Raw genomic sequence first — 20,509 nt, 5'->3', positions numbered from 1 at the left:
ACACATCATTGGTTAAATAGGCTGGTTTGTCTCTATGAATTGATAACTTTTGTGGCAAGGGGTATACGAGGTTGTATAGTATTGTACAATATCAATCATGTTATATGACTGGATGCACTCTCGTAGTATCTGAAACAAAAGTTCTTCAGCATCTTTTTTTTTAAATGTATCCTGCTATAGCTGCATCTTTTTATATAAATTGTTACAAGAAAATAACTGTTCATCTTAAGATTGATAGCATGAAATTTAAGAATTTGGATAGAAAAACAATTTTAAAAGGGAATGAAATTGTAAAGAGGGGCTGGACACCTTCAAGCACCAACAAATCATTCACCACCATGTGCAATACACAAGCGCAAGTGTCAACAAGGACACAATCACAAGTGCTACTAAGAGCACAATCACAAGTATCACTAAGGGCATACACAAAAGATAAAAAAAGTAAAATCTTTTATTGAAGAATAAGTATGCAAGAAGCATCCTTTTACAAGGGGGATATGCAATATCTCGCTAATTTGCCTAATTTTAATAATTTAATAAAAGAAATTTTATTAAATAAATAAATTTAATCAAAATAATGGCTGGCTTGAAATGGACTCTAATATGGATCTTAGACCATATGATCCAAGATCCATGTAATGAGTAAATGGATCCAAATATGGATCTTGGACTCTTTAGGCCAGGATCCAAGACCCATTTAATATGGATCTTGGACCCATTGGGCCGAGATCCAAGATCCATATGAGTTAGGATAAATAAGTATTAAAAATAATAAGTTATCATTATGATAATAATAGAAAATATATATATATATATATATATTTATAGATATTAGATATACATTGAAATAGAAAGAGTCTCTATTTCCTTAAGGAAATAAAAGTCCTATTTCTAAAAAGGACGTCCCCTTTAGAGAGGAGTCCTAGACTCCTAGTTTATTTATTTATAGGCGTGAGGCTCTGTAATGACCCCAACTCATACCCGTGAAAAAGTGAATTTTTTTTCAAGTGCGGAAACATTCTCAGAGACTCGAGGCCTTTACAGTTACAATACATCTACAACTACAAGGGATCTTATACTCATCTTTCAAACCAAGCCAAACTTTATTTAATTAATGTGCATATAGTCAGTGACATAAGCAAAATGAAGTATAAGCAAAGTAGAAAGAAGAGTCAAGTTGTCCAAAAGAATCTGCCAAGAAATCGTGTGGTCCCCTCGTGACTCCTCTCAAAAGCAGGTTGCCTCACTGGGCATCAGAGGCTGCGAAAAACACAAAAGTAAGGGTGTCAGAATCCAATGAATTATGTGTACGAATCTCTCTAATGAAACAAATAAGTAAAAATAACATAAATAAGATTCATGAAATATTTTAGAAGGATGCAATTATGACAAATTTATAACTCAATTAATTATTCATGCAATAGAGAACAATTATTAAGCATGAGAGAATAATTTAATAAACAACAAAGATCACAATTTAAGCAATAAATCTATTTTACAAGCATTAGAGAACAAACATCATGCATTCACCAATATGTCACAATTAAGGGAATAAGTAAATATGCATTATCTAATACATAACATGAGTATGCATGAATAAATTATTATCTTTTATCAGAGTTTTCTTTTCATATGCATGTCACTATTAAATGCACACAATTTAAGTTCTTTTTTTTAATTATCGTTGCCCGTGGATACTCAAAATGGGTAAGAATTCTCGAGGTCAAAGTAGGGTTCCTAGGATAACTTAGCACACAAGTTGTATTTTATTACTAGGTTCCAAACTTAGCCCTCGACCGATATCAAGAATCAACACCATCCATCGGAACATTGAAAATCAACAACCAATGTCGGGATACTATGAAAATCAACAACTATAATGCCACTTTCTTGATATATCAAAACAACAGCTGTGTCTACACACCACCCCAAGGCAAAGTGACAGACTCTCTCTAAAACCGTAGCGAGGAGAAGAACCTCAATATCGGGTTCAGGGGCAACAACAACGCACATAGAGTTTTAGTATCCTCACGGTTCTCCAAAACTGCAATGTTCAAGATTCCTATACTATAAAAGGGACATCAAGGAAACGTAAATTACTCTGTTCTTTAAATTGTTTTGTCTTGTTATTAATTCATCTTCTTTAATTTGCAATTCAACATGCAAAATTAATAACACAAACTCGCCGATCAACATACGAAGCTCTTCACGAGACCACAACCCGTGGCGACATAGGACAATGCAATAGGAACAATAATATTAACTTTGATTTTTGCGATGCATTAAAACAATTAAACAAGAAGCAACACCGGCTCAAGGCTCACACGGCTTATGATGATCCACTTTGATCATCAATGCATTCTTATGCAAAAATCACGAATCACATGCTATTATGCATTCATTCCACATGCCTATCAATGCACAATCATATATGCAAAGTTAGAGATGTGCATGAAACAATAATATTCATATGCATGTGCATGGGTTTATACAACCATACCAAGTGCATGTTTTCATTCAACTCACATATTCATTTCAAATGCATGCTTTCATTCAATACTTATATTCATCTCAATTAAAACATGTGAACATTCATGTATTTACGTATATGCGAAACACATAACAATTTCATGTATGCGCATGCACTTGAAACAACTTTATAATAACCTACTGCTCAAGCATGTCACATCAAGTCAAAGCACGTGAAAAATCCCATATGCATGTGAACATAGGCTTAGAAACACACATCTTGTATGCGCATGTTTGTTTCATGCATTTCATTCAAACCTACACATGCCCATGTTTATACCATAAACATTTTGTCCATATGTGGTGTCGTGTGTGACCCCAAGTCATGTAGCAATTTATGATACAGAATTATGCAAGCCAGAATATGTATGCCTAACTTGTAAATACATGCATGCTGGTCATATGTCAATACTCATGACAAAACATATAATGTTTGAAGCACTTATACCACCAACACACGACACATGCATCCACTTGACATTTAGAACTTAAGCATAGGTAAACATGTAAGTCTTGTAAGAAAAACTGAATGGTGATGCGTACTCAACATAAATAATTGTGCACTTTTTTTTTGTCAAAAACTGCCCAGCCGAGCCCCACTCAGCTGGCTTGGCAAGCCAGGCCATCTGAACTCAGTTCAGCTAGGCCTGACAGGTCGGCCAGCACGTGAAGCAGGTCTGGTCGGGGTTGGCCAGCCAAGCCAAGGTCGGTTGGTCTGCCAACCTGACCAAACAAGCGGCTCCCTGCTGAGACGTTTTTTTTTTACCTCCTGTCAGCCAGCCTATTTGGCTAGGCCTGTCAGGTATGTCAGGCACTGGCAGGCCAGCCGAATCTGATTCGGCTGGGCTGCCAGTCAGCCTAGCAGAAACCAGAAAAAAAACCAGTATAACGATATGAAAAAAAAAATTTAATATGACAGTCTGGGTATGCTTGCAAATGATTCAGTTATGTAGGCACATACAGATTTGTATCTCAAACGTGCAGTCATAAGCATGTTTACATTCAGTTATACACAGTTTCATAAATCAAGAAACATGCATATGCAGCCCTTTCATTTAGATATATATTTGCAAACATATTATTTACAAGCATACGTGCATATTCTTATTCTAACGTTCAAATATCACATAATGCCAATATGCACCAATACATGCTATTCCAATCAACGAACAATAATCAAAACAAACTTTTTGGTTCACCTGACAATAAGCATAAACAAAGATTTTTTTCTAACTATGCAGATTTCATTGAATCTTTTTTTTTTGTTTTCAAAACTTTAGACACAAGATCTGGACCAGATCTGCACATGTTAAATATATGGCAGATCGGTCCAGCTCCATAGCTTTACGGCACATTGAAAATATATATATATATAGGTATAGATTTCAAAAAGGAGAAAAACATTAATCTCAACCATGAATCTAAAGTAAATATTCAGATTTACTCTTTTCTCATAGGTTCTTGCTAAAATCTTGTATGAAATACAAATTCATGCTCTTTTTCTCATTCGATTCAAATGAAAGACCCGTACCTTCTTCTTCTTCCTCTCTTTTTCTCTCCTTCTCTCTCTCTTTCTCTCTCTTTTTTTTTTGGTCTATTTATAGGGCTCTAGAGGGGATGCCCCCCCCTCTCCAGCCCCTTTTAGAAGGGCTGGAGAAGAGAGTGTAGTCCCATATGGAACTCTCTTCTCTCGGGTTTTCCAAAAATTTTGGACTCTTAAGTTAACTTTTCAAAATTTTATTTTAAATGGACTCTAAGTCTCTCAAACCTTCTTTAGATCCTTCTAGGTGTATTTAAGGACTCTAATAAATTTAATTTTCGGAATTACATTAAATTAATTAATTAATATTAAATAATAAATAAAATTTTAGAAGCTTCCAAAAATTACCAAATTAACTTGGAAGGCTTCTTAACATTAATTAACTTCAATTTAAAGGTTTTTAATGAATTTAAAGTTGGAAAAATCGTTGGGTATGGATTTGGATTCGGAGCTGGATCAATACCAAATTAATATGAGTCTTGGATAGAGTTCAAATCCATATTAATGTGGATCAAATCCATCAGATCCAGTCCGATCCCAATCCGGATCCGAACCAAAAAACTGTTCATTTTTTTTTCGGAAAAATGCAATTTTCGGGCCAACCGTAGCCCGAATCAAGGAAAATAAAATATCGTTACACTCAGAATTTTGAGACGCATCCAACGATATATAACTCAAATTTCGCTTCTGAAATTTGCTTGAAAATAACTCGAATTTCGCCTGAAAATAACTCGATTTTCGCTTGAATTTAAAGGTCGAAAATAAAACTTTTTCTCACATTTTAAAAGGTGCGTTTAGGCCTTGACAGTGAGACTTGGGTCAAGCCCAGACTAAAAAGCATCAGCCTAAAATCGAGAATCTACCGATTTTTCTTCTATACTTGGCCAAATTTTCGAAAATCTCAAATTTAACTAAGTGTGAAAAAATACGCAATATTACAAGCTCTTTCTCAAAACACATCAACATGTTTTGAGAGATAGGTTAAAAAAAAGGGAGGAAAACGAGAAAAAAGGGACTGAACCGTGTGTGTGAGAGAGAGAGCATCGCGTGAAGGGGAGCCGACTGCAGGCATCATCGCCTCTTCTCCTCCAACGATTCTCCTCCTTCTTCAACGCCTCCTTCATCTTATTCTTTTTCGTGAATCATCATCATCAAGGTACGGACCTCTCTCCTTATTCGATAGAGGAGACTAGCATGGATCAAATTTGGCTTAGGATTTAAGAAAAAAAAAGGGTCTAGGTCTGATACGCATTTTCCTCTTTTTTTTCTTGATTTTAATAGCATCTACAATTTGTTTTTTTTGGCTGAGTACTGTCCATGTACAGACCCTGATCATCATGCTTTGATTTTTTTTATGGTGTGTGATTTGATTTTTGTTGGATTTTTTATTGAACCCAAGAATCTGTCCAAAACCAGATTCACGTTGGGTTTGGATTAGTAAAGTGAAGAGAAAGGAGGAAAAAAAATTTGTTTCTATGGGTTCAAATCAGATTTGTTTTGGACATAACCCAGAAATAAAATTTTTAAGGATCGTGTACAGATTTGATTTAGCATGGGTCGATACTGTGTTCCTGCATAAATCTCTTTGTTCTTTTAACTATATGACCTGAACAAGGATAGATGTAATAACCTTGATTTTTTTATTAATTACTTAAATTTATCTTAAAATAATATGTATTTTTATGAATTGGAACTGGGATCCATGTTTTGGATCCAAGATCCACAAAGGAACCATATATATACGTATAATATTATGTATATATATACTATACAGAAATATATATATATATATATATATATATATATATATATATATATATATATATATATATAACATAAAATAAACCTAACACATGGATCCAGAGTTGGATCCATTTGGATCCGGCCTTCGGATCCACTCCGCAAAGCTGTCGCGGGTCCACACCGCTGGAGACCTATGGATCCAAATCGCGGACCCTAATAAGCAAAGGATCCGCTGATCCAGATCGCGGTAGGATCGCGGGTCTCAGATCCGGACCCGAGCAGTGCCCCGTGTAACTAACCCATCTCTCTCTCTCTCTCGTTTTCGCATGCGACAGCAGGAGCAACCGGTGACCTCCCTAACCGCGACAATCTCTCCTCCTCTTTGCCGGAACAGGTAGGATCTCTGTATTTTCTTTTGGGTATTGACGGTGTTCGAGCATATTGAGGTTGGTCACAGGGAAGCCCTAACTCGAATAGCATGGGGAGGGTTGATTTCGGCTATGCAAATGTCTGTTGGTTGTTTCTGTTTAAAAAAAAAAATACTCAGTGGATCGAGTATAGGGTGCCAGTGCCAGAAATCCCAAGTCCTTGGACTCGGGATTTCACGGTGAAACCCCAAACCGAAACCCCAAATCGTTGATTTGGGGGTTTCGTAAGGGGTTGTGTTTCAGATTCACGACTACCACGATATATGTATATATATACATATATCTATATATTAGGAAAATAAAAGAATTTCATATACGTGAATGCTTTTAGATTTCAACTCGTAATCAGTCACACTTTACTAAGAAACCTCGATTGTACACGTTACATTCTTCTACTGTCTCGTTACACCAGAATTGCTAAAAGTCTGAATCTGTATTTTGTTTGTTCTCTTGAAAGTTCACACTGGCACACACATATTGCCGGGTGTCTCACCTCAATACATCAAATTTTGTGTAGGCTCGAATGTAAACCTGTAAGTTGGTAGTGGTTGTATGTTACATGTATATTTTAGTCTGTAACTTTGATTGAATGAGATTTATAATTCTGTTACAGTAATTGTCTTTGTATCATGAGCATGTCCTGTGTAATTTATTTAATATACATTGTATGCTGTTAGGCCTCACACACTTGGCTAAAATACGCCGTCTTCTTAGGAGCGGACTCAGTCAGTCATTCGGGGTATAATAAAATACATAATATAATGAACCCCCGAATCGATTCCGACTGTTTCTACGTTTGCTTTGTGCGTACCCACAACGGCAGATAAGACAAGATATAACTTACACACACGATTATGAGATATGCGTGTTGTGACGTACATTGCTTGCTTGTTAGCTCGGTAGTTCGGTACGCTACTCGTTGAGCTATTTACGCCTGTCAAGGCGTTACTCTAGTTGGTTAAATTGCTTACGCAGTTCTTTACTAAATAATAACTACCTTTTTATACTAGTCAATGACTTATACTATTAACATTATGCTAGTTATTACATTTTGTGATATAACTGCTATCGTATTATTGCGTATCATGTGTAGCGTATGAATTGTTGTAATGCGATGGTTTGTGCCTTACAATTAATGTAGCTACTTGCCGATGGATTGAGCCACCCAAAGGTACTTGTATACATATTACGAGCATTGTTATGAATGCTTGTCTTATGCAATTGCTTTGCTTGACTCTTGAATAAAGTTAGTTACTCTTCACCTATAGTATCTGTTGGATTGCTATAGTTGCTTGTTTAACACTATGATCCTTACTACTCTTGTATTGTAGCGGTTTGCTTTACTAGAGCTTTGCTTACTCCACATTACGTTTTGTCCGATTTGAGTCTTGCTTTTCCCTGCTTGATCTAGCAGATATCTTGCTTATTGCAGCATTTGTTCTTTCTTGTCTTTTGCACCCCTACTAGTCTGTTATGAGACTGACCCATTTCATGGGCAGGTGGTGATCAGGTTATACAACTTGCGATGGCACGATGACGTGATGCGTTCAAGGCAAGGCCTCTTTCCTGACGTTGCGCTTCTGAGAACACTTTTGATAGATGTGGTATAAAGTTTCTTTCAAAGCATCTCTTCTGATTAGAACTCTGGATTTCTAAAATTGTATTACCAAAACGTGGTTCTTCTTTTCATTTCAATAAAATGTATATTCGAGTTGCAAATCAGTTTGTAACGGGAAGATTGCATTTGCGTTGTAATGCGCCCAAAGTCTATGGATTTGCTGTTTTAAACCTGATCTTCCGTTGAACTTCTGTTTCAAACTTTGATAAATGATTGATTTCAAAGCTTTCAACCTTTCTCATAAAAGGTTTCAAGTCCACGATTTTGGGGCGTTACAACTTTTGGTATCAGAGCAACAGGGAAAGTGGTAATCCTTGATCATCCGCGATCTACATCGCACTGTAAGTATTATCTTTTTTAAATTATTCTGCATTTATTTTAATTAAAGAATGTGTTTTTGCTTAGATGTCGTTTTATGAACTGATCAAATCTATAGATGCATTAACTAGAGCGGTTGAGCAGCTCCAAGCGATGGTCCAGAACTTAAATCATAAGGTTGATGGGTTGGGTTGCGAGATCACCAACCTAGGGCAGAGTGTCAGCTCTTATGTTTTGTCCGGTCCGATATGCCTTCGGGACCCTGATGGTTGTAATTTTTGCGGAAAGGTGGGTCATTCTGCTGAAGTATGTCACTTTAAACAACGTCGCGATAAAAAGTCTGCTGAAGATAGTGTTGACAACAAGCGTCGACCTGCTAAAAGACAGGAGCAAGGTGGAGGAAATGAGCCTCAACGACCGTTAAACCCAAAGTGTTTGAGATGTGATCGTGTTCTTCATGGACAGTCATGTCCCCGAGACTCTGGTGACTGTTTTTATTGTGGCAAAATGGTCCACTTTATCCGTGATTGTCGCAAGAAGAAGGTCGATGACCTCCAGTGAGTGGACGATACACCCCAACCTCCACAACAATAGCAACAAGAATATCCTAAGTAGTGACCTATGTCTACTCTCCTATGACAAAAACACATAGAAAACATCAAGTAGACACTTTGAGAGTCTTGGTTTAAGACTTTTTGTATGTTTTGTTACGTATTTTTGTTAAGTAAAAGCTTATCGATGAAATTACGTATGACTTTGGTGTCTTTGGGATCTTAATGATTATGATGCTTACTAGGTGAATGGCATGTCACACCTACAACTGATTAGTTTTTGGGTAGTTGACTTGTTACGCCTACAAATGATCAGTTTTGACTTTTAGGTGTTTGACTTATACGCCTACAAAATCATTAGTTTAGATCATTTAGAGGAATGACACCTCACGACTACAAACAATTAGTTTTTGATGATACATCACGCCTACATAACTGTGTTGCAGGGGTTTCACATTATGATTGGTTGTGTGATTATATCATCCTTGTATAGCCTGATTGATGAGTATCATGAATATTGGACTAAAATGTCTTGTAGATATGTGCGTGTGTTTCACGTTGAAGTGGTCGAATGCGATGTGCTTTGAGGTAAGAATTGTGAATACATATGTTGATGCAATGATCTGAATATTTGCACATATAACTTGAATACTGCAAATTTATTGAACTACGTTAGAGTTTTGTAAGCTGAAGTTAAGTTGATTCATAATATATTATCTGCGTATTTCTGTGTATAGAATTCATGCTTTGATTGCGCATGCTTTGAGGTCCTATTTGAGGATGTAATGTTTCTAGTGGCAATGATACATTGTGTAGTGTAAAAGCTTCTATGCTATGTCACACAGACTCGGCTAAGGAGGTGCCGTGTAACGCCCCAAAATTTCGAACCTTATAAATTCCTTGAAATAGTTGGAAAATTCCTTTTCTTTACAGAGTTTATTTCTAAATCAGCGGAAACGATTTCTTTTAAAAGAAAAAGGACAGGTTTGACAACCTTGGGCACGTTAGCGAGAAAACAAAGATTTACCATGGACGATCTGCAATAATACTTAGGAAACCATTCATTCTATTTGAAGAGAGTATCAAGTTGTACAAAATTTGGGTTTCCTCAAGGGAAAACCGTATCAAAAACCAAAAATGTCCAGGAGAAGCACTACGAGCAGAAACAGTGGATCCTTAAATCATCTCGCAGTCGCGCCATCGCCTGATGCACCTAATCGTCACCTGTGCTCATGAAATGGGTTAGTTTTGCGAAAAACTAGCAGGAGAGTACAAAGACAGAAAGAACTAAATTAGGCATAGATAATTTATGCAGCAGGAAGTAACGAACAAACTAAGCAGATAGACTGGAGGAATAAGCTAAGTACAACAAACTGAAAAGGGTGTGCATGCTCAATTTAGTTATTACTTGATAACCGACCATGCGGGTACATACATGGCACGTGAGTCGAAACAGTCGAGTCCAAGCCGAGTGTTCATTATGTTAAGTATTTTAATATACCTCGGTTGTCTGACTGAATCCTATTCCTATGGAGACGACCGATGGTCGAGAGAGTAAGTCCCCAAGGCCTGATAGAGATGCATCCAACTTCTGCAGAAGTGTTAGGCTAACTTATGTAGCCCCTATCCTTCCCCCTAACCTCCGATGACTGGGGAAAAACGGGTCTTATGCCCTTTTTTGAAAGCCGTAAATGGACTGTCAATCGGAGTTGGTACCCTTCGTCCTCTCTCTTGACGAAGCAAGGTTGAAGTAAGCGCGACGGGGTTTCTTAGCCGTTGCCTCATTCTTCATGCTCTGGTCCATTAGACCGAAACGAGCATCTTGCCTATGAAGGCGATCCCACTCTTATATGTGTTTTCAACAACCTGCACTAAGCATTAATCGAGGTCATAAGACTCTCTCATCCAATCGTCGTAGTACTAACATGTCTCGCATGTTTAAGAAGTACACTTACGAGAAAAGGGATACAGGTCCTTAATAGGAGCCTCAGGAGTGTGTTTCGCAAAGATATAAGGTTTTTAAAAACTATTTTAACATATCAAATCTTTCGAAACCACACACAATCTTGCCAACATAAGGCATGTGATTTTCTCGAATCTGACATCCGATGACGTAGTGTCTGGGTGCTATGTAAGTCACGACACTGGTTTTGGTAAATGGGTTTCACAAAGGAACCTATCACCCAACAACTTGGTCTTGCTCCAGATCAAGGGTTTTCCCAAAACATATCGGGTGGAAAGAGGAATAGGTATTCCTCTCGAATGCAATGAGTCTATGGCAAGGAAAAGAAACAAAAGATAATAATGCGAAAAGGAAGTGCCTGGGCGCGAAGCGCGACGGCAAACAGGAACTGCGAAAGCAAGGGACAAGGATCGCGAAACCGCATCCTTGAATTACAAGACAGTAAGTAGTAACTATGAAAGCAAAAGCCTGGGCGCAAAGCGCGACGGCAACAAAAACAGAAAGTGCGTAAGCAAAGGACAAGGACCGCGAAACCGCGTCCTTGAATTAAAAGACAATAAGCAGTAAATACGAAAGTAAAAGCCTGGGCGCAAAGCGCGACGGCAAACTGAAATGCGAAAGCAAAGGACAAGGATCGCGAAACCGCGTCCTTGATTTAAATTGTACTTATATACATATAAGTATATAAATATATCATTAAGTCATTTCGATTATCAATTATTTAAGCTTGCTTTAATTATTTAAGTCCTTGTGCAACTTCTCCTACCTTGGAGTATTGCGAGAATGAAGCCGTTTACGAACGTAAGTGATCGTCGGTTTAGTTCGCGGGGTGCGAACGGGTTCCGTTGCGTAACACTGCAAAAGTACGTAGTTTAGCACGCATAAAATAAATATAGATAGGGAGAAAACTCAGTTTCTCTGCAATCCAATGCAGGGGTCATTGGCCCCTACCGTTGCGAAAGAGAACGGGGTAGGGTCCAATGACCCATGTCGTTAAAGGAGATGGGTGCAGGGGCCATCGTCCCCTGCCGGATTTCTAAAGGAGGGCAAGGGCCTTCGAGGCCCTTGCTGGGTGTTAAAAGAAGGTGGGGCAGGAACCTTCGGCTCCTGCCAGCCTTTCTTTAAAAGAAAGGGGCCGATGGCCCCTACCAATGAAATGAATAGGGTGGGGGAGAGTGCAGGGGCCAAAGGCCCCTGCCGAGCCCTTGCTCGCCAGAAAAGAGACAAGGGCCTCTGGCCCTTGTCGGTTTAAAAGAGGAGCAGGGGCCAAATGGCCCCTGCTGGGTTTTTTTCCAAAAGAAGGGAGGCAGGAGCCAAAGTGGCTCCTGCTTCTCTTTTAAGGAGAAGAGTAGGGGCCATCGGCCCCTACCAAAAGAGAAGGGCAGGGGCCTATCGGCCCCTGCCAAAAGAGAAGGGAGAGAGCGCAGGGGCCAAAGGCCCCCCTGCGGCTATCTAAGAGGCGGCAGGGGCCAATGGCCCCTATCGTTCGTGGATAGAAAAAAAAGGGGGGGCAGAGGCCATTGGCCCCTGCGGGACTGAAAAAAAGGGGGCAGGGGCCGATGGCCCCTGCCGGAAGGTGAACAGAAGGAGGGGGGGGGGGGCTGTCGCAGGGGCCTTTGGCCCCTGCCTGCCGTAACAGGAGAGGAGACAGTGAGGGAGGGGGCTCACCTGCGGCTGTCGGAGAGAAGGGAGGACGCCGGGGAGGTGGTTGCCGAGGAGGGAGCTCGCCGGAGAGGGTGGCACCGTGAAGGGGGGGGGGGGGTTGGCCGGCGTCGGCAAAGGGAGAGGGAGATGGAGTCGGGGGAAGAGAGAGCAGAGGGGAGAGAGACGAGAGATGAGAGAGAGAGAGTCGGAGGGGGGTCGGGGGAGGCTCGTAGGCCCTCCCCTCTCCCCTCTCGTCTTTTAAATAGGGAGGGGGCGCACACAGGGCCCGCCCCCTGTGTCGCCGGAGAGGCCCCCTGCCGTGGGCTGCCAGTCCCCTCGAAAAGGGTTTTCGAGGGGCTGGCACAGGTTGTATCCGGGTCGGGTCTGGACCCGACCCGGGTCCGATCTTTTTAAATTTTTTTTAAGTGGTTTTTACATCCAACCCTCCTTAAAATAATTTCGTCCTCGAAATTAAATTGAACTTAACGATCAAGGTACAAGTCAGGGTATTTCTCCCTAATAGCAGAGTCAGGCTCCCAAGTACATTCCTCTATTCCATGGTGCTTCCAACGGACCTTTACAAGAGATATTGTCTTAGATCGAAGCACTTGATCTCGACGATCAACGATCTCGACTGGTCTTTCCTCAAAAGACAAATCCTTCTGAATGTCTACATCATCATAATGGATGATGTGTGATGGGTCGTGAACGTATTTCCGAAGCATGGATACGTGAAAAACGTTATGGATCTGAGCGTACTGAGCAGGTAAAGCCACACGATAAGCTGCTTCACCAATCCGTTCTAGGATCTCGAACGGTCCGACAAATCTAGGGCTTAGCTTTCCCTTTTTCCCAAAACGAAAAACGCTCTTTGTGGGAGATACCTTAACAAAAACCATATCTCCTATCGAGAAGGTGAGCTCTCGACGACGACGATCTGCGTAACTTTTCTGCCGACTCTGTGCAGTACGGAGTCGCTCTCGTATCATCTGCACCTGCTGAGTGTAGTGTTGTAGCACTACAGGAGATTCCATCCTTTGGTCGCCAACCTCGTCCCAGTAGAGAGGCGAACGACAGGGCTTTCCATACAAGGCCTCGTAAGGGGCCATCCCGATGCTAGCGTGGTAACTGTTGTTGTACGCGAATTCGGCCAGACTGGTATGAGAATCCCATTCTCCCTTCCAGTCCATCATGCACGCACGCAGCATGTCCTCCAAAGTCTGAATTGTGCGTTCAGACTGTCCGTCAGTCTGAGGGTGAAAAGCGGTACTGAACTTTAAATTCGTACCCAACGCGATTTGAAGTTGTCCCCAAAACCTCGAGGTAAACCTTGGATCACGATCGAAGATGATAGATACCGGAACACCGTGCAACCTCACAATCTCACGAATGTAGAGATCCGCCAAACTGTCTAAGGACTGACTAATACGGATAGGAAGGAAATGAGCCGATTTGGTGAGTCGATCAACGATCACCCAAATCACATCGTTCTTTTTTCGTGTCCTTGGCAAACCGACGATAAAGTCCATAGTGATGTCTTCCCACTTCCATTGTGGGATCTCCATTTGTTGCATCACTCCGCCAGGTCGTTGATGCTCGATCTTAATCTGCTGGCAAGTCAAACACTTAGAGATGTATTCGGCCACGTCTCGCTTTATTCCGCTCCACCAATATCTGCGCTGCAAGTCTTTGAACATCTTCGTGCCTCCCGGGTGAATCGTATATTTGAATTTATGGGCCTCTACGAGAATTTCGTCTCTCAAAACGGGATCATTTGGGACCCAAAGACGATTTTTGAGCCAAATGCTTCCATCGTCCTTAAGTCGGAAAGGAGTATCGGTTTGTTGTGTACGAGCCTTCAACTTCTCGTACTGCGCATCAGTCTTTTGCCCAGCAAGGATCTTGGCTAACAGCTCAGGTTGAGCTATCAGATTAGAAAGACTGATAGAAATTGATGAGACTGCAAACGGTTTCCAGGAAACCAAATACTCAATCAACTTCCAACCAACGTATAATAGGTTGACGGAAATGCTAGAAGCCTTACGGCTGAGAGCATCAGCTACCACGTTCGCCTTTCCTGGATGGTAGGAAAGGGTGAAATCGTAATCCTTGAGAAATTCTAGCCACCGTCGTTGCCTCATATTAAGCTCCTTCTGTGAAAACAAGTACTTGAGGCTATTATGATCCGTAAAAGCCTCGAATTGTTCCCCGTACAAGTAGTGTCGCCAAATCTTTAATGCGAAAACCACAACCGCTAATTCCAAGTCATGAGTCGGATAATTCTTCTCATGAATCTTAAGTTGACGCGATGCGTAGGCGATTACCTTACCATTCTGCATTAGGACGCAGCCCAAGCCTGTCCCGGAAGCGTCAGTATAAATTACGAAGCCGCCTTGTCCCGAAGGCAAGGCTAAGATAGGAGCGGTAGTAAGTCGTTCCTTCAGCAACTGAAAACTGTTTTCGCACGAATCGTCCCACACGAACTTAGCCTCCATCTTTAGCAGCTTTGTCATAGGCAGAGAGATTTTGGAAAAGTCTTGGATAAATCTTCGATAATATCCAGCTAATCCAAGGAAACTTCTGATGTCACGAACATTCCTCGGTTGCTGCCAGTTTAGTACGGCCTCCACCTTTGCAGGATCTACGGATACGCCTTTCTCGGATATAACATGTCCCAAAAACATAACCTCCTTAAGCCAAAACTCGCTTTTAGAGAATTTAGCAAACAAACGCTCCTTCCGCAAGGTTTCCAAAATGATGATCAGGTGTTCGCGATGTTGATCCCAGGTCTCTGAGTACACCAAGATGTCATCAATGAACACGATGACGAAGGTGTCTAAAAAGGGTTTAAACACACGGTTCATGAGGTCCATGAAGGCTGCAGGAGCGTTGGTGAGTCCGAAAGGCATGACAGTAAACTCGAAATGCCCATACCTGGTTCGAAAAGCCGTCTTGGAGATGTCATCTCCCTTAATTCTGAGTTGATGGTATCCTGACCTAAGGTCGATCTTTGAGAAAATCTTGGCATTCCGCAGTTGATCGAACAAATCTTCGATACGCGGTAACGGATATTTATTCTTTATCGTGGCCTGGTTGAGCATTCGATAGTCGATGCACAACCGCAATGATCCATCTTTCTTTTTAACGAATAAAACAGGAGCTCCCCAAGGCGAGACACTGGGGCGAATGAATCCTAGATCCATCAATTCCTGTAGCTGCTTCTTGAGTTCCTCGAGCTCGGCTGGCGCCATACGGTATGGAGCTTTAGAAATTGGCGCAGTACCTGGTAGCAACTCGATGTTGAATTCAACCTCTCGTGGTGGGGGAAGTCCTGGCAGCTTCTCTGGGAAGATGTCTGGAAAATCCCGAACCACCTCCAGATCTCTAATCGAAACTAGTGTCGGTTCGGACTGGACGACACTGAATAAAAAGGCAGTGCATCCCCTTCTCAGGTAATGTTGTGCCTTTAGCGAAGAAATCATCTTGCTTGCACGGACCGCCTTCACGAACTTGAATTCCACCTTAGGCATCCCTGGTGGAGATAACACAATTTTGCTTTCATGGCAAAAGATCTTGGCATGGTACTTGTGCAGCCAATCCATGCCTAGGATGACGTCAAATTCGGTCATATCTAGAAGGATAGTGCAGGCCGGATAATGTCGATCTGCCAAGACTATGTCCAAAGCTGGCACGTAGGTCGCACAAATAGTGCTCTTCCCAATCGGGTTATAGACGTTGAGAGCATTATCTAACGAACTTACAGGTACGTGCAAGAGTTCAACAAATTTTACAGAAATAAAAGAATGAGTGGCACCGCAATCAAAGAGTACGAAAGCTGCTTGGTTAGCAATCAAGATGGTACCTTGCACAAGCTCGCCCTTGGTCAGTTGTTCGACCGTGGCAGTGTAAACGCGCCCCGGTGCTTTCTTCTGGCCGCTGGACTGTGGTTGTTGCGCCTGATAAGAATGTTGCTGTTGTTGCGGTTGCGGCGGTGGTCGGGGGAGCAGAGGTGCTCTATTATTCCTTCTGAGGTCGTCAGCCGCCTTCTTGCGGCATTCGCGTGCAAAGTGACCCATCTTGCCACAGTACAGGCATCCGCCTGTAAGAAGAGGGCATGCTTGCCCGGGGTGAGGTCGTCCGCATTTGGGGCAGACATCGCCCGCCTGCTGCCGGGCGGGAGGGTTGCCCTGAGGACGCTGACGTTTGGAAGGAGGATATGGCTTTCTTCCACCTTTCTTGTTTATGAAAGAGGGCGGTCGCTTGGCTTGACCGCCAGAGGGATATCTCTTTTGATCGTTACCCGCAACGGGTGGCTTCTTGCTTTGGGTGCTCTTAGAGCGTTCCCAATCCTCAGTCAGGAGAGTGGCTGCAGCAACAGCTGCGGAGAGAGTTGATGGCATGCTGTTTAGGACCCTTGGTCGGAGTCCTTCCTTTAATCCGCGGATGAATTTACCCGCCCGCTCCCGATCATCTGCAAATAAGTTGGGGCAATGACGCTCCAATTCCTGGAACCTGGAGATGTAGTCCACCAGACTTGACGAGCCTTGGCAAAGTTCCAAGAACTCCACCTTTTTCCTCTCCCTCGCATGAGGAGGAAAATAGTTCTCCAAGAAAGCCTTCTTGAAAGCCTCCCAAGGAATAAACGAGTCTGTCGGGAACTGTATGTTCCGAGTCGTGTCCCACCAATGGCGGGCGGCACCCAAAAGTCTGAAAGTACCATAAAGGGTCTTCTTGTCTTCTGGGACTGTCAAAACTTGGAAAACTCGTTCTATTTCCAAAATCCAGTTTTCAGCTGCATCGGGGTCGGGCTTGCCTGCGAAGGTTGGAGGATCGAGCTTTAAGAACTTTTCATATGATACTGTCGCAGGGTGGCTTGGTTCTGGGGTAGGTACTTGGTTGTGTGCTTGATTTCGCATGGCGCTAGCCAATGCGCTCAAAGATTCCATGATGAATCCCCGTTGATCTGACCATTTGTCAGACGAACCTTCGTTCGACCCTCGAACCATCCTTAAAATACCCAGATGATACATAAGTCAATACTTGAAAGAGAAGAGTAATATAAAAAAGTTTATCATATTTTCGAGTAATAGAGATTACAAAAGCCCAGCAGTGCTGGTATAAGAGGGCACTTACAAAAAGTTAAAACAAAAACTGTCCACGGGTACACAAACCAACGAGTTTATATCTTTTAGGGATAATGATGAGAGTACTTCCTCAAGTACTCTCTTGCGATACCCCTGCGCCTTAACCCGCGCAGAGGGAGAAAAGGATGCAAATCCTCATTCGGGACTTCTTGCCCGTGAAGAGGAGTAGTGGGGGAGTAATGTGGCGAGGCATCCGGTGCATAGGGCGGCGAAGCCGGAGTGTACACCGGAGAATCCGGTATGTACAGCGGTGGAGCTGGTGTGTACACCGGGGAATCCGATATGTATAGCGGTGAAGCCAGAGTGTTTACCGGAGTATCCGATATATATTGTGGCGAGTCTGGGGATGGTGTGTAAATTGGTGAGTTGGGGGAAGGCATATGAGTGGGTGGAGCGATGTCCTGAGCACTCTCTAGGGGTAATATTTGTCCATCACACGATGATGTGTCAAAAGTACCCTGGACAGAGGATGCTGTGTCTTCCAGATCTTGTGCTGCAGTCGCCCTTCTATCGTATGCTTCCCTGAGTTGACAATTATCCATCGCATGTCCTTCTTCGCCGCAGAAATTGCATCCCATCTGGGCTTGCCAGGGGGATTCTGCTTCAGAGGATTCCCGAGAAGTGTGTCGATTAACTAAAACATGATTTGGCACACGACTTCCTTCCCGAAAGTGCACTGCTGCCCATGTCGCGGCTAGCGGTGCCTGGTAGGTATCCAGAAGCGTAAAGCCCCAAGAATCCGCAAAAGTGGGAGGGGGCGGCCCGCTGGTCTAATGATCTGAACCGATAGAAGAACGCTCAAGTCTTCCTACCACAGAGCTTCTACCCCTCACAGAACGACAACGCGTTCTTCTCGCGCCTCTTCTGCGTCCAAATCTTTCACCATCCGGAGGGTTCATTTTTTCTTTAGACAAGAAAAATCCCAAATACTCATGTAAGGTATACTCTAGTCTAATATTATAGAAAAAGAGAAATTAAATTACTTACAGCGCGATGCGGATGCTCGATGACTAAGAATCACTGTTTCGATCTGCTCTGATACCAAGTTGTAACGCCCCAAAATTTTGAACCTTATAAATTCCTTGAAATAGTTGGAAAATTCCTTTTCTTTACAAAGTTTATTTCTAAATCAGCGGAAACGATTTCTTTTAAAATAAAAAGGACAGGTTTGACAACCTTGGGCACGTTAGCGAGAAAACAAAGATTTACCATGGACGATCTGCAATAATACTTAGGAAACCATTCATTCTATTTGAAGAGAGTATCAAGTTGTACAAAATTTGAGTTTCCTCAAGGGAAAAACCGTATCAAAAACCAAAAATGTCCAGGAGAAGCACTACGAGCAGAAACAGTGGATCCTTAAATCATCTCGCAGTCGCGCCATCGCCTGATGCACCTAATCGTCACCTGTGCTCATGAAATGGGTTAGTTTTGCGAAAAACTAGCAGGAGAGTACAAAGACAGAAAGAACTAAATTAGGCATACATAATTTATGCAGCAGGAAGTAACGAACAAATGGGTTTCACAAAGGAACCTATCACCCAACAACTTGGTCTTGCTCCAGATCAAGGGTTTTCCCAAAACATATCGGGTGGAAAGAGGAATAGGTATTCCTCTCGAATGCACTGAGTCTATGGCAAGGAAAAGAAACAAAAGATAATAATGCGAAAAGGAAGTGCCTGGGCGCGAAGCGCGACGGCAAACAGGAACTGCGAAAGCAAGGGACAAGGATCGCGAAACCGCATCCTTGAATTACAAGACAGTAAGTAGTAACTATGAAAGCAAAAGCCTGGGCGCAAAGCGCGACGGCAACAAAAACAGAAAGTGCGTAAGCAAAGGACAAGGACCGCGAAACCGCGTCCTTGAATTAAAAGACAATAAGCAGTAAATACGAAAGTAAAAGCCTGGGCGCAAAGCGCGACGGCAAACTGAAATGCGAAAGCAAAGGACAAGGATCGCGAAACCGCGTCCTTGATTTAAAGTGTACTTATATACATATAAGTATATAAATATATCATTAAGTCATTTCAATTATCAATTATTTAAGCTTGCTTTAATTATTTAAGTCCTTGTGCAACTTCTCCTACCTTGGAGTATTGCGAGAATGAAGCCGTTTACGAACGTAAGTGATCGTCGGTTTAGTTCGCGGGGTGCGAACGGGCTCCGTTGCGTAACACTGCAAAAGTACGTAGTTTAGCACGCATAAAATAAATATAGATAGGGAGAAAACTCAGTTTCTCTGCAATCCAATGCAGGGGTCATTGGCCCCTACCGTTGCGAAAGAGAACGGGGTAGGGTCCAATGACCCATGTCGTTAAAGGAGATGGGTGCAGGGGCCATCGTCCCCTGCCGGATTTCTAAAGGAGGGCAAGGGCCTTCGAGGCCCTTGCTGGGTGTTAAAAGAAGGTGGGGCAGGAACCTTCGGCTCCTGCCAGCCTTTCTTTAAAAGAAAGGGGCCGATGGCCCCTACCAATGAAATGAATAGGGTGGGGGAGAGTGCAGGGGCCAAAGGCCCCTGCCGAGCCCTTGCTCGCCAGAAAAGAGACAAGGGCCTCTGGCCCTTGTCGGTTTAAAATAGGAGCATGGGCGAAATGGCCCTTGCTGGGTTTTTTTCCAAAAGAAGGGAGGCAGGAGCCAAAGTGGCTCCTGCTTCTCTTTTAAGGAGAAGAGTAGGGGCCATCGGCCCCTACCAAAAGAGAAGGGCAGGGGCCTATCGGCCCCTGCCAAAAGAGAAGGGAGAGAGCGCAGGGGCCAAAGGCCCCCCTGCGGCTATCTGAGAGGCGGCAGGGGCCAATGGCCCCTGTCGTTCGTGGAGAGAAAAAAAAGGGGGGGCAGGGGCCGATGGCCCCTGCCGGAAGGTGAACAAAAGGAGGGGGGGGGGCAGTCGCAGGGCCCTTTGGCCCCTGCCTGCCGTAACAGGAGAGGAGACAGTGAGGGAGGGGGCTCACCTGCGGCTGCCGGAGAGAAGGGAGGACGCCGGGGAGGTGGTTGCCGAGGAGGGAGCTCGCCGGAGAGGGTGGCGCCGTGAAGG

General features: G+C 42.8%; 1 protein-coding gene across 3 annotated transcripts in view; it reads left to right on the top strand.

The window, feature by feature from the left end:
• The window catches only part of PDE194 (formyltransferase), an 89,143-nt gene that overhangs the window by 10,420 nt on the left and 58,214 nt on the right, over positions 1 to 20,509 (top strand). The gene's annotated exons all lie outside the window — the stretch shown is intronic.

The sequence above is a fragment of the Nuphar pumila genome, chromosome 16 (genome assembly GCF_984573655.1).
Source record: "Nuphar pumila chromosome 16, dmNupPumi1.hap1.1, whole genome shotgun sequence".
In the NCBI taxonomy this organism is placed as follows: domain Eukaryota; kingdom Viridiplantae; phylum Streptophyta; class Magnoliopsida; order Nymphaeales; family Nymphaeaceae; genus Nuphar; species Nuphar pumila.
This window is presented reverse-complemented; position numbering and strand designations above follow the sequence as displayed.